Source organism: Dendrobium catenatum, unplaced genomic scaffold (assembly GCF_001605985.2).
Source record: "Dendrobium catenatum unplaced genomic scaffold, ASM160598v2 fragScaff_scaffold_716, whole genome shotgun sequence".
Classification (NCBI taxonomy): domain Eukaryota; kingdom Viridiplantae; phylum Streptophyta; class Magnoliopsida; order Asparagales; family Orchidaceae; genus Dendrobium; species Dendrobium catenatum.
The window spans coordinates 15,599,882-15,617,575 of NW_021319178.1; the positions used below are offsets into that span (position 1 = coordinate 15,599,882).

The 17,694-nt window shown below is 38.1% G+C and overlaps 1 protein-coding gene across 9 annotated transcripts in view; it reads right to left on the bottom strand.

Annotated features, from left to right (window-relative positions):
* LOC110102317 (SWR1 complex subunit 2) overlaps positions 1 to 17,694 on the bottom strand; it is a 64,397-nt gene that overhangs the window by 27,036 nt on the left and 19,667 nt on the right. For 2 of the 9 annotated variants that reach the window (XR_003701202.1, XR_003701203.1), the window contains exon 10: positions 2,381 to 2,565. The exons of the other annotated variants lie outside the window; for them this stretch is intronic. The gene's annotated coding sequence lies outside the window, so the exon portion shown is untranslated. The remainder of the gene's footprint in view (positions 1 to 2,380; positions 2,566 to 17,694) is intronic. 9 annotated transcript variants of the gene reach the window in all.

Consider the following 17,694-nt stretch of genomic DNA (forward strand, 5'->3'; position numbering starts at 1 on the left):
CCAATAGATCCTATATCATGAAAGTCATTATTTGCCATGAATTCCTACATTTGTTGAGGGCCTTGAGAAAATAAGAATATTTTCCCTCCTTTCTTCTCATGCTTTGCCAATAAGCAATTAAAGTCACCACCAATTATGCATTGCTCCTCACCATTCATGTTTGTCTTCAATCAAGCTCCATAATTTTCTCCTTTCATATAAATCTTTATTTCCATAAACAATTGATACCTTCACTGTTTTATTCAATGGTGTTGACAATTTTCCAATGATACATTGATTGCATGATTCCAGCACCGTAAAAGATGAATTCCTATGCTTCCATAATGCCAAAATTCCTCCCGATGTTCCAGCTGCAGCAAAATGATAGAAATCTCATTCATCACCCACCATCTTCCTTACTCCCTCTTTATCCAAATTCTCAAGTTTTGTTTCCATAAGGCCAATGAAAAAAACATCATTTTCTACTATCAAACTCCTCAAATAATGGGAAGCTTCTTTCTTTTTTACTCCCCTACAATTCCAAAATATTATAGAAGACATTTAAAGGTATTGTGGGGAATAGGCCCTAACCTTTTCACAACTTTTTCACCTTTTTTGGTTCTCTGCTTGACCTTAATTAGTCCAAGCAACTTTATTTCCTTGGCCAGATTGATTTTTCTGTTCGATACCTTGGGAATATCCTTACTTCCTTCACTAGTTACATTTTCATTTTTACCTCTATTGTCACTTATTATGTCTTTATCTGCTTTCGATATTGAATCATCTTCATGAATTCCTGGTGCATTGTTCTTCTTATGACATATTTCTGCATTTGTTCGCAGGAATTTTTCCTTTCTTGAATCATTTCCACCACTGGTTTCCTCCATCTGTATTGTTTCAGTCAGAGTGGCGTTAGGTGTTGAGACTTTTATCTTTCTGTAATTTATTTCTTCCATCACCTCAGATGAAGATCTGAGCATATCACAAGAATTTGAAATAGTATTTATTTTTTTACGCAGCTCCATTTCAGTAATAATCTCACCTTCTTCTTCCATTGCACTATTTCCATTTTCCTCAATTTCCTCTGCCATATTTAAATCCTTTTCATTTATCCCCTGAACGATGGATTTAGCTGTCTCCTTCATTATTGGATTCAGGATTGCCTTCTTAATGAACGTCTTCTGTGTTGGCCTAACATTATTATACAACTTCTTATTTCTTTTGTGATTAACATGGATCCAAGGCCCATAATTTGTGTTGTTATCCATTTCTTGCAATGATCCACCCTGGTTATCTTGAATTCCCTTTGTGGCTTCAATAGTCTGATTTTTTACCAATGTGCTTCTCTTCTTGCAATCGTTCTTCACATGACCTATCATTCCACATTCAAAGCACAATGTGGAAATTCTCTCATATTCTAATTTTTGAAAAAATCTTCTCGCCATGCTCTCCACCCAAACACCCAATGGCAGAGGTTGATCTAGTTTCACTCGAACGCAAACTCTAACAAAATCTCTTCTCCCCCATTGAAACATGTTTCCATCCAAAATCAATGGTACACCTACCATAGAAGCAATTATAGCCACATTGGTTTCATCCCAACATTGCAAAGACAATTGTGGCATTCTAATCCATATAGGCCTTTCATAGATGATGGTGAAAACTCCATCGACCATCTCTCCATTCCAATTATGTGACCATTCACAAACCATGGGCCTCCTGAAAGAACTTCATCCAAAGCATCCTGATTTTTGAAAGAGCATAAGAACCAACCCAATCCAAGGGTTGTGAAGTGAAATTGACCAAATTGTGACCATTGTCTCCTTAATTCCCAAGCCACCACATGGGGAGGTGTATCTCTACCAAATACTTTGGCTACCAAAGAATTCCCAAGTTTGTTAGCATTAATTCTTTCAGTTTCCTCAATCAATTTCACTGCCTTTCCATCATCCGTCAAAACAGCATCTCCTTCCTTAAAGTTTAGCCTAATGTAAGGCTTCTTCATCCATGGGTTCACAACATTAGAATTTTCCCCTTTGTTCACAGGCATTTGTTTAGTCACTGGTAATGCACTATGGTTCATAACCGAAACCGAATCAGCAATAACCTTCTCATAACGCTTCTCACCATTGTTATAAATACTTTTGTTATCAGAACTCAAGGGAAGCATTTATCACATTGTTGCCAGGGATTGCATTTGAATTTCCGAATCTATTAACAAAAATATTCATTCCGGATGATGAAGCATCAGTTTCAATAGCCTTCGAAGGAGATCTTAATGTCAATTTCAGCAAACGAGGTGTTTTAAATTCATTTTCCTTAGAAATTTCATTTCCCTTACCCTCCACATGAGTGATATTAATCAAATTATGAACAAAATTTTCGTTAATCACTAACTCACCTCTTAATCTTCTCCTGCGGCCTCCTCTGCATCAAGAACGAAGCCATGATATGCACGACCTGAAACATCTTTGTCTAGAACAATCATTCCACCATTTAGGTTTTGATTCCCAGACGGATCCAAAGATGGTCGGCGTCCATTTGCCGCCATGACCGAAGAAGTAGCATAAACAATGGATTGAAAACCTGGAATGACAATTTTGAAATTCTCTCTCTAACAGGCATGCTATCCTTGGGCAAAACATGAATGCAAAGCGTATGTGTTAATGCTTATTGAAAGTTGGTTTCATAATTTCATTTTTGTTTCCTATTCTTATGAGCTATGATTGATTGAAAATATGCCTATCTCAAAAAGAAAGATAAATCATTCAACGGTGATGTGTTTCTAAACTTAGAAACTTTGATATATATGTTTGAATATTATATGATCAGAAACTTGAAACCCAACACAGTTGTTTGGAGGTGCTTATGCATAGATGTATGCTTATAAATTGTTTCATCATATTTAGAATTACTATAGTCAATCAATTTTTTGGAAGGCTTTTACTCATGCCTAATGGATATGTGTTTATTTGTTTTTTCTCGCATTAAAAAAAAAAATCTATCTTCATGGTTGAGAGGATGGTTGGTTCTCAGATTCTCTTGCTCACCCAGTAGACTCTCCTTACTAGTATTCTTCCATAGTTTTGAATTAAAATTCCAATATCATTGCATTATCATGGGAAGGCATTATGGGTTGCAAATTCGTGGCAAATATAGCATGTTTTGTACTACAGAAAGTTTATGAATTGGGATTAAAAGTCTTTCTTGAACATTTGATGGCTTATAGTATAGAACTTGGAAATTTGTTGAGAAGCAATCATATGCCTTATGTTTCAAATGTGAACTTTTCTATAGAATTGATTTGATGTTGCATAGTAGTGTTTGGGTATTTTACCTGAACTTGGATGAAGAGTTTAATGCAATGTTGTTGAAGTATTCTCTTGAATTTTGGAAAGCAATTTAGCATCAAATATCCTTTCTTATGGGTACATTTAGTTGAGTTTCAACATTAAATGATTTGTTTGCTCGCTACTTGGTTTGGAAAAGCATGGTTTTGATTTTTTTTTCTCAAAATATGTATAATTTCATGAATGGCTTCGCATTGAAAAACTTCATAAGCTACCTTTGGGGTAGAAAGTTTTACAAGTGGTTTTATGTTGGAAAATGTTTATGGTTCTCCTTATGTTGGGAAATTTTATGACTTGCATTATGTTGGTAAATCTCATAAGTTGTCTCATGGTTGGAGAATTTGAAAGTGTTTGCAAAATTTATTGTGTGCATTTGTGACCTATTGGAATGAAAGTGAATGTGAGATGGTTTGTGATGCATTATGTGGCAGTGAGAAAGATGGGTTTGGTGAGTAGTTGTTGGAAGGTGGAGTTTTGGTAAACATGTGATAACTATCTTTCTCTGTTTTGCTCTCATCCTCTCCCTATCCCTCTCTTTTCTACTTTCACTATTTCTTTCACTACTTGTGCCCTGAGTGAAATATAGTAAAGTGCTTATACAATTGTAAGATTCGAAAGGAAAGGGACTAAACCGGTATACAAGCCCGAAAAAATGTACGTTCTTATTTAATTGCATTTCTTTTTAATTATTTGCATATTAATTATTATTGCGTTCTAATCCAACATTATTTGCTTTTTTTGTGTTTTGTGCGGCACTTTTGGGAGAGAAAAAGCAAGGAGCAATTGGAGCACTAGACGAATGAGCTTAGACAAATGGATCCAAGCATCAGTCGCCCCCATTCATTCCGGTGGGGGTGCTACAGGTGGAACCACCGGGTCGTAGCCCCCGGTGCTGTAAGTTTCTTAAAACTTAGAAGCTCTTAAAGGCCCTTTGTGTGTGCACTTCCCTACCCTCAGGAACCTGTAGAATTTTCATTTCTTATATTACTTTCTTTGCTTATTTTACTATAGAACTCAAAGTCTATTCATACATGTGCATGTTGTGGACTCCGAAAATTCGACCATGACCTTCGCCTGCTGTTGTTTTGTTTTTTTTTCTTTTGCGAGGGAATTTTAATGAATTTAAGTTCCGGGGTAAATTTTGAAAGGCAGATGGGTTTGTAGATAAGACACTACCCAGAGATTTCTCCCTCATTTTGAGAGGGCTTTATTATCTGAGTTCTAGTTTCCTATAGGCGCAAGCCCCTATAGTTAATTACCCCTCTCAATCACGAGAGAGAACTTTCGATTAAGGCTAGTCATCAATCAGATACATATAATGTACGTGTTATCTTGCATATAGTAGCAGCATGGGTTTGGATTTGGGAATTTGAAAAGTTTGATATTTAAAATGGAAATTTCACCATCTTGCACTTAAAACGGATGGTGGGGGAATGGATGATAGACCCGATCAAGATCCCATGGCTTCGTCGTCCCGAGCGATCATGGACCCTGGTCTACTTAATAAGAGGAGGTAGTCGACCCAACCTAACATAAGGATCCTTGTCAGCAGCCATGGGTTGCTTCGTCCAAGGGGACCTTGTAGACCTGGGGTGAATGTTTGTCTAAGGAAACAAATTTGAATCCACCTTAGCTAACAGAGGGCTCTGTGCCCTATCAATTATATCTTATTGATTCATATCTCAAGGATTTGATGCCACTAAGAAACGTATTGGCTCTAGCCATAACCAGTATTTCGTGGTGCCATTTGACGGCAAAATCACTCAGCTCAGAGGGCCCCGGGTTATAACCGTTTATCCTGCAGTGCCATTTGGCGGCAAAATCACTCAGTTCAGAGGTCACGTACCACGTCCTTACTGGCAGGAGATTATTTGAGAATGGATCCTAGTGAAATTTTCGACTAGCCATTAGCTCTATGTGAGCTGAAGTAAATTTTGATTTGTCCACCCGACAAACTGTTGCAGAGGATGGATGGATTTTGCTTTAACTGATTTGGTCCACCCGACAAACTGTTGCGGAGGATGGATATATTTTGCTTTAAGTGATTTGATGGGTTGATTTCAATTTTAAACATTTTTGGATTTTTGTGAATATTTGAGTGGAGTTTGGAAGGCATTTAAAAATGTTTGTAAACCCCTCTGGTTGAGATAAACATTCAACACGACCATCATCAGGGAGTGAGGGGTCATTTCTATTTAAAGCTTGAACCTTGTCGACCCTATCAACTTGCCGATAAGGGATCGAGTTTCGTAGGCTTTATGCCTTTGTTAGTGAATTCATATTGTTATAGGCCTTAAAGGTCTAATATAAATGTAATAAAACAAATATATCGGTCACCATGACCGTATATTTGTTTAATAATTTGAACCCTATCGACTCTTATTGATCCATATAGAAGGATTAGGTTCGAACTTGAATTCACTTATTGACCTGCGCAGCATCCCTAGACATCACATGTGTACCAATAACACGATCATCGGGGCCCATGCGGGTGTTTGAGGGCATTTTATAATTAAACCTTGTCGACTACTTTTTACTGGCTTAGGAGGATCGGGTTTAAATTTGTTGACCCGCGTAGCATCCCTAGGCATCACGTATGTACCAATAACACGCTCATCGGGACCCATGTGGGTGCTTAATTGTGTACCTCCCCTTTTAGTGTACCTATGTGTATACAAACTACAGTACATGTACGGGGTACTTTGAAATATTTGTAAACGCCTTATGTCTGCTTGTACGAATGTTGCAGATCTGGTGGTGTGGTGTTGCATCCTCTGAATTGAGTTGTTTGTTAATTTGTACAGGTAGACTGTCGTGCACTACTTCCATGATTTATGCAGGTAGATTGTAGTACACTAACGAATCTCATGCTTCATGTTTGTTGATGCGTGCATTCATTGTAAATCTTTGGCATTTGTTCATACATTGTATGTAATATTCGTAGCGGAGCTCCAGCAAAAGCTCGTTGGAGCTTGTATCTGTCGTATTCTTTATGCACTTTGTTGTGGTATTTGACTCATGTAGTACATCCGTCACTACTAAAAGTAGGCAAGTAGATGTATTCCTTCACAGACTGAAATTGACTCTAGGATACTACATTTACTAAAGTCTTTATGCATCTACCCATAAGTGGCATGTGGAATGTACATCTATCTTCGTAGAGAGAGTTTGTATGTATTGCAGATCTTTTATCCTTGCTTGTGGAAGGCTAATATATTTGACTAATGCTGACTGGTTATCGACTGTATGGATGATTTAGCATCCACTGCACATTAATCGTCATCACCCATAAATGGACTTCTATATGAGTGAGCGCTCTTCTACATTTGCTTGTGGTCAACATGGTGGACTTGCATCACCGATCTTTGCTTGCAATCAACTATATATACCCTGCCAATTTTCATTTCTTTGATTTTTATTTGTTTGTTTGCATACAAATGTTGAATGTGAATGTGCTACTGTGTTCATCACACGCAAAATCGTTCTAGTAGCATTTGATTGCATGATAGATATATATCACTTTCTCTTATTTATGAGTTAACTTGGTTAAACACTCCGAGCGATATGAATTTCATCGTTCATCATTTGCATGCATATATCCCCTTTCATACACATGCTAGTTGCACATCTCTAGTTGTCGCCTCCAAACAGCTCTCTATATACAATAAAACTTTTCATTGTGTTGACAACTGACTCATAATACAAATGACAGTACTAATTTCATTGTCGCTCGGATATTTGCACTTCAACTGACATAGTTTATATGAGCCAATTATTATAGCTTGTGACATTGATTTGAATGTATTTAAATGATCAAAGTGACTACTTTTTTAAGATCATTGCATTGTTGCTTGTGAGAGAGCTATAAGTCTTTTAATGATTCTTATTTAAACAATGATGATTGTCATTTGGCATGGTTCGGATGCCCACATCATGGTTCTATAATCGAATCATTAACTCTTACCATCTTCTTAATATTTGCTTATTAAAACTTGCATTCCAATTGAAGTAGTCATCACAAGAAATTATCGTGACCCCAAGAAGTCTCTATATCATGGTTTTGAAGTTTAACCATGTCCTTCAAACTCTTCTCGTCACTTGCGAACAAATGATATTTACAAGTTCTCTATTGTTAAAAACAATTTGTTATTTGATTGCAATTTCAATTAATTCTCATGTTGTTATCTTGTAGCTCAATTAGGTCCAATATGACTTCAAGTTTGGTTCAATTTCATGGCCACTTTTGTTTGTTGCAAGTTCTAGCTCACAATATTGGAGCCTTACTTCAATATTCAAATTTGAATCAAATCATTACACATTCGATTAAGCTCAAGTTTATGTTATGCTCCAATCGAGTTCAAGTCCAAATAAAATCCTCCATATGTTCAAATGAAGTTCAGGCTCAATATGAGCCTCTTCCGTTCATTGAGTCCCCTGTTGTTCGAATGTCCAAGATCATGTTCTTTGTACTCATTTGAACTTGAGTCCACAAGACTTCTATTTATCCAAAATTATGAGCTCATGTTCAAGTTCCCTGCTGTCCTTGCAATTTCAATTTTATGTCCAAATTGTTCAAGTCATGATACATTTCAATTTCATTTGGTTAAACTTGATTTAAATTTGATTTTATACTCAAGTTATATCCAAATTAAGTTCCAAAATTTTGTCCAAGTCCCTTGCATTTTCAGACAGAATTTCGACAGCCTCCCGGAGTCTCCCCCGTTTAGGGAAACAACAGGAAACTGGGCCTATCCCACCACGCTAAGAAAAGCGTGTATGGTAGGTGTCCTCGGACGAGGACACCGCGGCATTATTTTTTTCGCCCCACCCCCGCTAAGAAAAGTGTGTATGGGTCTTCGGTACCTATTGCAAAAGAAAAACAGTTGTTTCCCCGCAAGCGGGTACTTATGGGTATCACTGCTTCGTCGTACGTATCGCACCGGGTTCCCATCCCACCACGCTAAGAAAAGCGTGTATAGGAGGTTTTCCGGTGCGCCACGAACTACGAAGAAGGGATTTTGGGTGATTACCCACTTCGTCGAAAGCGTCGCGACGCACTTCCTCTCACCATGCTAAGAAAAGCGTGTATAGGTGGTCGTTTTGTCACGCCACATGCATCGAAACGAGTTTTCTAAGACTTGCAAAATTCTTTTTTTCTTTTTCTTTTTGCCTTTTTTTTTTTTTTTAATCTCTCTTTCTTCTCACTTCTTTTTTAACTTTCCTATCAACAAGTAGCAGCTTGCAATTCTCATATCCAATATACACCTCACTGTCAGTCACAAAATAAGGAGAGATATAGCCATAATCAAATTGCATTCCTTCTACAACATAGAGGCTATTCTCTGCACTGTTGCCCTCTTCAAGTGTCACCACGCCCTTCCCACCTTGCTCAGCCTCAGCTATCATGTTTCCAATTTCATAGTTGTTTCCAGCACTCACTGCAGCAACATCAGCAAGTTCACTGCCTTCAACCTTCTTTGCTGTTGTAACACCATCATTTACAATCTTACGAGATCCTTACTTGCTCTCCAGAACAAAATTCCTTCTCTCTGGGCCAAGAGTAACTACAACAAGATCCGCAAGCTTGTTGACACCGGTTTGTAACTTCTTAATTGTTGACCCATCTTTGAAATGTAGCTCCTTAGCCATAGCAGTGATGTCAGTATTACATCTCTTATGTAAATTTTGCTTCTTCCTTCTGTAATGTGGGCAAGCGCAATCACGTGAAACAATGATGGTGTAAATTTTGCTTCTTTCAAACAATCACAACTAAAATCCGGGACAGCAAGGTATCAATGCTCCGATTGAAATCCTTATCCTCATACCTTTTGCAGTTTTTTCAACTCCCACCAAACAATACTGCCTACAGTGGCGGTTTGCTCCAATAGTAGCTTGTAAAGGAAAGATGGGTCAGCGATCACCCTTCCAATGAAGGATCAAACTCATTCCACAAGCTTGCCGTGGGATGGGTAGCAGCAGGAACCTGTTATTCGGCCTACAGACAGAGGGTGGAATCAGAGGGTTTTTTTTTTTTTTTTTTTGTAAGTCTTCATGTGAAGCAGGGATAGGACAGCCTTCATGTGAAGAAGGGAGCATAAGGGGGCAGCAATTTGGCTTGGGTTTCACGTGGACAGAGAGACATCTTGGCGTGGAGAGGTCTTGCATGCAGATTTGGACGTAGGCGTGAAGATCAGCCGGCATTGGCTTGGAGGCTTCAAATGGCTGGAAAGTGGAAGTGCATAAGGTCCACTATAGTTTGTGAAGATTCCGGCAGGTAACAAAGAGGTAGGTGCTATCTGCTCTACGAACCAGAGAAGGGAGAACGGGTACAGGGACATTTGGCTTGGCTCTTCGATCAGACCAGCAACTGGTGTGGAAGTGGTTAGCTTTCACGTGAAACAGAGGCGGGGGAAGAGACAGGAAGAAGCGAGCATAATGTAAGAATGAGGGGGAAGAAGCAAACCGGAATTGGAAGTCGTTTTAACTGGAGGTTGTCTTCTGGGAGAACGAAAAAACAAAATCTAGTCGTTCTCTTCTCATTATAACAAAATGAGAGATTGAGAGTTTGCCGAGGTGAGGGATTTACGCCAGATTTTTGGGGATTTATCAGAGATTTGAGTGCAGGATTCAGAGCAGGTTATCCGAGGAAACGGCAAATTATTGGGTCAGGTGACCGAAGCCATCTCTCCGTTCGGTCGCCAATAAAAATGCGCCATCTGTTAGGAATTTTTTTAATTTAATATTAACGCTTTATGTCTTTTCAGAGTTAGCGACCCGACCCGATAACGCTTTTCATTTGAACTTTTAAGCATTTGCCGCCCTATTTTTTCATTTTGAAAGCCGCGAAAGACTCAAATAAAGACTGCTGTAGAAGAAAAAATGAGCCAGAAAATTGCAGAGAAGAAATGGACTGCTCAGCGAAGAGGGAGGTCGAAGAGGGAATGGAAGAGGGAGTGCATGAATCGTATAGGATGCATGAATCGGAAAGGATGCATGAATCGCAAGGGGTAATGCATGAATCGGAATCGGAACCTAACGTAGCCGGAAATTCCTCTGGTTTCAACATTTCGGTAAGTTAGAAAGTTCTAAACTGACTGTTTTAATATTATCGCCGCAGAAAGAAGACGTAGGTTTCAGTTCATTAGTCTTAGGATCTTTGATTTTGCGATTTTTAATAAATTTCTTTTGTCGAAAAAGTAAAAAAAAAAAAGAAAATATAATGTTGTTGTTTCTTAGCTTTCATTATTGATTTAGGGTTGAAGATGATAAATAAAAAAACTGAACTTGTCGCTATGGTTGCGCTATGGTTGCGCTATGGTTGCGCTATGGTTGCGCTATGGTTGCGCTATGGTTGCGCTATGGTTGCGCTATGGTTGCGCTATGGTTGCGCTATGGTTACGCTATGGTTGCGCTATGGTTGCGCTATGGTTGCGCTATGGTTGCGCTATGGTTGCGCTATGGTTGCGCTATGATTTTTAATAATTTTTTTTGGTTTTTGCAGATATTTATTTGTCTTGACAATGTTACCAATGAGGAGGCCGAAAAATACGGGGCCGACATTACTGCCATACAAAACTTGGATACCCGTTCAGGTCATGAACCACAAAAATTGCATTCACCACAGAAAAATAAGGCTTCCGCAAAAAAGAAAATTGACACCACCCCCATTTTGGCTTGGGTTCACGTGACAGAGAGACATCTTGGCGTGGAGAGTCTTGCATGACAGATTGGACCTGGCGTGAAGATCAAGCCGGCTATTGGCCACTTGGAGGCTTCAAAAACTGGCTGGAAAGTTGAAAGGCATAAAGCGTCCACCTATAGTTTGTGAAGATTCCGGCAGGTTAACAAAGAGAGTAGGGCCTATCTGCTGCCTACGAATCCAGAGAAGATGGGAGAACGAGTGTACCAGGGACATTGCTTGGCTCTTGCGAATCAGACCAGCAAGCTAGTGTGGAAGGGTTCTTCACCCTCGTGAAACAAGAGAGCCGGGGAAGAGACTGGGAAGAAGCGAGAGCATAAGTAAGTGATGAGGGGGAAGAAGCATGAACCGGATATTGTAAGGTCGTTTAACGGAGTTGTCTTCTGGGAGAACGAAAAGAACAAAAATCTAGTCGTTCTCTTGCTCGATTATAACAAAATGAGAGATGGAGAGTTTGCCGAGGTGAAGAATTTACGCCAATTTTGGGGATTTATCAGAAGATTAGATGTGCCAGCGATTCCAGAGCAGTTACCGAGACAATCGGCAAAATTATTGGGTAGCAATGTAGCCGAAGCCATCTCTTCTCCGTCTCGGTCCCAACCTCAAAAAAACTGCGATGACCATACTGTTATGGACTTTTTTATATTAATATTAACGCTTTATGTCTTTTCAGATGGTTATAGCCGACCCCGACCCGATAACGCTTTTTCATTTTGAACTTTTAAGCATTGCCGCCCTTATTGTCTTTTCATTATGAAAGCGCGAAAGACTCAAAATTAAAGAACTGCCTGTAGAAGAAAAAAATGAGCCCAGAAAATTGCAGAGAGAAATGCGAGTCTGCCTCCGAAGAGAGTGGAGGTCGAACGAGGAATGGCAGAGGATGTGCTATGAATCGAGTTATATAGGATGCAAGAATCCGGAATAGAGACAATTGGAATCGCCAAGAAGGTAATGCAATGAATCGATAATCGGAACCTAACGTCAGCCGAAATTCCTCTGGTTTAACATTTCGTAAGTAGAAAGTTCTACAACTGACTTTTTAATATTATCGCCGCAGAAAGAAGACGTACGGTTTCCAGTTCATGTATAGCTTAGGATCTTTGATTTTTGCGATTTTTAATAATTTCTTTTTGGTCGAAAAGAGTTAGAAAAAAAAAGAAAATATATTAATGTTGTTGTTTCTTTAGCCTTTCATTATTGATTTGCTAGGGTTGAAGAATGATAAAATAAAAAAAAAAAACTGAACTTGTCGGCTTTGTTGCGCATATGGTTTGCGCTATGGATTTGCTGTTATGGTTGCGATCGTTGCGCGTATATGGTTGCGCTATGGATGCGCTTTACTTTGCCCTATTGGATACGCAAGTTTAACTTGCCGCTTTTACTTGACCTTTACTGGTTCTTCAGGCTGTTTATAAAGATGAGACAGAAGCATATGAATGGATTCTGCACTTCGATGCTCCCGATAATGGGATCTTAGTGGTCCGAAAGATCATCCACAGGTTTTAGCCCAAATTCTTAGAAAGATAAAAATCGTAAAAGAAAGGAGGCAGAGGAGGTTTATTCCATTCACAGTCTTACAAAATAGGCAATAATAAATTAGAGGACTCCTTCCATACAGGTGTGAAGTTGTGTGATTCTGAGGAAGCTGTTTGAAGTGAAGCGTGTGGCAGATTAAAATGATCCAAAGAAGGGAATCTTCGGATAACCGATTGAAATGTATGCAGCGCGAGTCTTTATAAGTTAGGAGAAAGTGGTGCATACTGACTTTCAACAAGGATTCCTTATTGCTGTATTGGGACAACATTTTATCAACGCTAGCAGTATGTAATTAACTGAATTAATGTGTGTCATGGCCATTTCCGAAGCCAACAAGTTCCATACTGATAACTTGTACTTTGTTAGCGTACTGATGAATGGCTATGGCGTATGTGACGAACGTATAATAGAGACATTCGCGAATAGCAAATGATTAAATGAGTCCAATCTGAAATTGTTATCCCGTTGATAAAAGAACAGCTCAATTATTAAACAAGTCTGCTTAGATTTTTTACTAAAGGAAAGAATATATTCAATTTTCTTGAGGATAAGAATTTATAAAGGCTGTGGGAGGAAATGAGTATAGATTTTGTCTCGACTGATTCTTCAAAGTTTCAAGTCAACTACATAGAGAAAAAGAAATCCAAAACCATGCTTGGGGTTGTTCAGTTTTGATGCAACAGAAAGTTTAACATTCAATGCAGCTGTAAGAAGTATGAAACCATGGCCTTTGCTGATTCTCATTTTTGAGAGTTTTTAATACAGTTAGAATATGGCTAAATTTCCTGAGAAGTACCTTATTACTTCCGTTGGTCCGGCAAAGGGCTCCGACAAGTTTTTTTTTATTTCAGGTTTACTTACTTAATTCTCAAAGAAAGTAAATAATTTCCCAAAGTGGTAGGGGATTCAATATTCAGGAAATCCAGTGTGAGCAGGTTTGCCATATCAAATGAGCACGGAAAGCTCAAGGAATGAGGGGCCAGAGGAGTTTATTACTTTCCTCATTGCAAGACATGTATAAAAAAATTTATACCTAATTCTGCTGGTGGCAAGAAAAGAAATAAGCAAAGATGGTTGAGAGGTTCCCAAGGTGGAAACTGCTAATTTGAAAGATCCTCTAAAGCGTTAGACCTAAAGGCATATCAAATGCAAGACTGAAAAAGCCATTGGGAAAGAAGAAGAAACGACCTAAGAGTAAGCTTTTTAATGACTTGTTTAATTATTTAATTCCAATCCTAAGACTAAAACTCTAGTTTCTTACAGATAAGAAGCCTTTGGTGGGGATAACCCAATGGATGAACCTTCATTCAACACATCCTAGTTCAACAGCAAGATGAACTTTTCAAGCATGCCCTGAAATGTTTCAGTGAGGAATATATAACCGGCATTACCATCAAAAGCAACCTGGAGTGAATACACCAAGTCGATGATGGACTTTATCCTTTTCTTCGGAGTTGGAATTTAATGAATTATTGAATGTAATATAATAATAATTATTTGGACTGAAATGATTCATTTATGATGTAATAAAATTGCGATAAGTTTAAAATTTGAAAGTAAAATTATTGGTCTTAGTTGACTTTGCTAAGGTTGCGCTACAGTTGCGCTATATATGCGCACAGTTGCGCTTATGTTGCGCTAAGTTGCGCTTATGTTTGCGCATATAGTTGCGCTACAGTTGCGCATATGGTTGCGCTATATTTCGCTATTGTCTGCATCTAGTTGCGCTAATAGTTGCGCTATGGTTGCGCTATTGGTGGCTATTTGCGCTATTTTTGTCAACACGATTACTTCCCATTTTTTTAGAAGAAAGAAGAAAATATTAAAGTTACAGAATTTGTGAGCAGAAGTTACAGAATATGCACATGTTTATTTAACAAACAAAAACTAATATAATTACATGATAAAAATGTACATTTATAAGTTATGGACAATATTTTACAATAAGTTACAGATTGTTTACTTCTTTGTTTGAAGAAAAAGAAAATAAGCTAGCTCTACCCTAAATTTTGGCATGTGATTTTGCCAATTCTTAAGAGCAATCCAGTCTGTTTTCCTTCGTAGGACTGTCTTTTCCATATATTTACAAACAAACATTCCACAAAATCGTAGCTGTTTGTTTGTGTTGGAATCCACGAACCGCCTTGGACGTTCCATTATTATTATATCGCTAGAAAAGCATTCCTACGGTGTCCTCGTGCCAAATAATTTATCTGTACGAATAAAATATTTTAAACATTATTATATATATAAACATAGTTAATTGGATTCAACTTAAAATTTTTGCACTTTACAACTTTATATACATAATATGCTTGTGTGTCAGATTAGGTAATGAGTCATACAGTTTCCAGACTTTCTCCTTCAATTTTCCAACAAGAAGAACCCAGTGCTTCTCGTAAATTATTGGTTGAACAAATAAGGTTTTGCTTTCTTGAATTGAAACTGGATTAACGTGTTCGATAAAAATTTGATAATCCATATTTAATGCCTTGTATACCTGCAGTAATTCAGTTACATAAGGAAAAAGAAACGTGAAATAAAAATATTAAATATTATTTATACTTACCCTGTACAATGGAGAAATATACAAATAACGTTGAAATTTCTCCGCCATTAACCTACTCTGCTCAAGTAAAAAGTAAGCAAATGCATCAACATGGTTATCACTCTAACCAATCATTTGTGTAGCAGAAAGTCCAATATCTGATCTTTATTTCAATGTTTCCAGATACAAATATTTTGTGCTCCCTACAAAAAAAAAATATATAATGTTAGAGCGTAACCATAGCGCAACAATAGCGCAACCGTAGCGCAACAATAGCGCAACCGTAGCGCAACCATAGCGCAACCGTAGCGCAACCATTTAGCGCAACATAGCGCAACCAATAGGCGCAACCATAGCGCAACCATTAGCGCAACCTAAAAAGAACTAAACTTACTTTGTGTTAAATTTTTTGAAACATTTCATCCATAAATTTTGTTTTTGTTCTGCTAGAAAAGGTTTCCCTGGATAGTCCATTATTTCCAATGCAGGATGTGATTGCAACTATTATATTATCTACAGAGATAACCTCTTTGGTCTTCTTTTACGTATGGAACGACTTTTTTTTTATGAACTCTCCTCTTTTTCACCATCTTCTCTTTTTCTTTTCGGTGATGAACTAGCTTTTGGTGGTGGCACAACTTGTATTGGTGGAGGTGGAGGAACAACTTGTATTGGTGGAGGTGGAGGAATTTCTTTGACCATTGGTGGAGGTGGAGGAACAACTTGTATTGGTGCTTGTGCTGAAGGATGCAAAGCCGTATTATTCACTGATTGGAAGCTGGAGGCAGAACTGGATATATGCGGCTTCTCTTTGATTGTTGATCACACTGCATTTGAAATTCAATAAATTTGTACTTCATTGAGTCTTGATCTGCCTGCAGTTTCTCCACAATATCTTCAAGCCGATCCAACCTAGCTCCAACATTTTCTTGAATTTTATTCAACATTTTATCAAAATATTTCAAAACATTTATCTGAACAGGCCTCTAATCTGCCCTTGTAATAGGTGGCTGTTCAGCAGAAGGTTGACTAATGGAAATTTTTTGAGGTGGTGGACGAGTAGACGGTTGAGTTGGCGGCGGCAGAGTTTGAGTTTCTGGTGGTTCAATTTGTGGAGAATCAGGGGAGAGAGGGGGAGAGGGAGGTGGGGAGGGAGGTTGGGGTGGTGGCAAGTTTTTCTTGCGGAAGCCTTTTTTTTGGGGTGACTGCAATTTCAGTGGTTCATGGCCTGAACGGGTTTCAGAGTTCTGTATGGCAATAATATCAGCCCCGTATTTTTCGGCCTCTTCATTGCTAACATTTTCAAGACAAGCAAAAATCTGCAAAAAAAAACATAAAAATTTGTTAAAGCGCAACAATAGCGCAACCATAGCGCAACTATAGCGCAACTATAGCGCAACCATAGCGCAACCATAGCGCAACTATAGCGCAACTATAGCGCAACTATAGCGCAAACAATAGCGCAACTTATAGCGCAACCATAGCGCAACTATAGCACAACCATAGCGCATTTGTAGCGCAACTGTAGAGCAACTATAGCGCAACTATAGCGCAACTATAGCGCAATTTGCATCATGTAAGCTAAAAAATTACCTCACTTGTCTTTAAAAATTTAAATATTTTTGCTGCATTCTCTTGAGTAAAATATAATTCTGTATACCCCTGCCATCTCAGAAAACGGGGTCTTAATTCTGAATCTGTTGGTTTATTCAAAGAAAAATGTTCCAAAAACCAAATCTGTATAATTCCAAACATAAAAATTTTAATTTTAACATTAAAAAACATTAAACATGTAGAATAACCAGCAGGAGTGGAAACGTACCATTAGAAGAGGAAAAAAACCATTGATGTAACCCCAATGGTCTTTGGAGTTATACTTCTCTAAAAATTGTGTTGAACTCCTCAACCATGAAGTTCCTTAAGCTTGAAGCCCAATTAATTGAAGCGAACTCACTTAAATTATTGGCAACAGTTGTGAGCCTTCTAGGGGTTTTATGACTATTTAGGGGAAAGAAAAGGTTAGATAACAAAAACATAATAAAGGTCTTGATTTTTGTTGGATTATCAGCTAATCTGTCTAAATTCAATATCTGTTTTAACTTCAGTTGACAGAAGGTCCATTTAGAGGATCAATCCTCCATTTTATATCAATGCCTCTGTTTGGCATACCTGTCAGAAATTTCAGTCCGTTAAAGTTAAAAAAACATATATCAATAAAAATTCCATATTCAAAGTATTACCTATCAACAAAGCAACCTCGTCAGAAGTGAATTTCAAAACATGACCCAGTACGATGAAGCCTTCATCAGCAGGACTCCAGAATTTAAGAACCTCAAAAAGAAGTGGTATGCACTGCTGGAAAGCGGGGAACTTCAAAAATTGATGAATGTTCAGATCCTTTAATGTTTGTTCCACTTCATCATCAATGATCTCGACATAAGCATCACAATGTTTCCGAAAAGAAGTAACATAACATCTAGATGTTACTGGCCTTTGATATGGAGTCCTCATCTATAAAAACAAGAAAAATCAGAACATAGCGCAACAATAGCGCAACCATAGCCAACTATAGCGCCAACTAG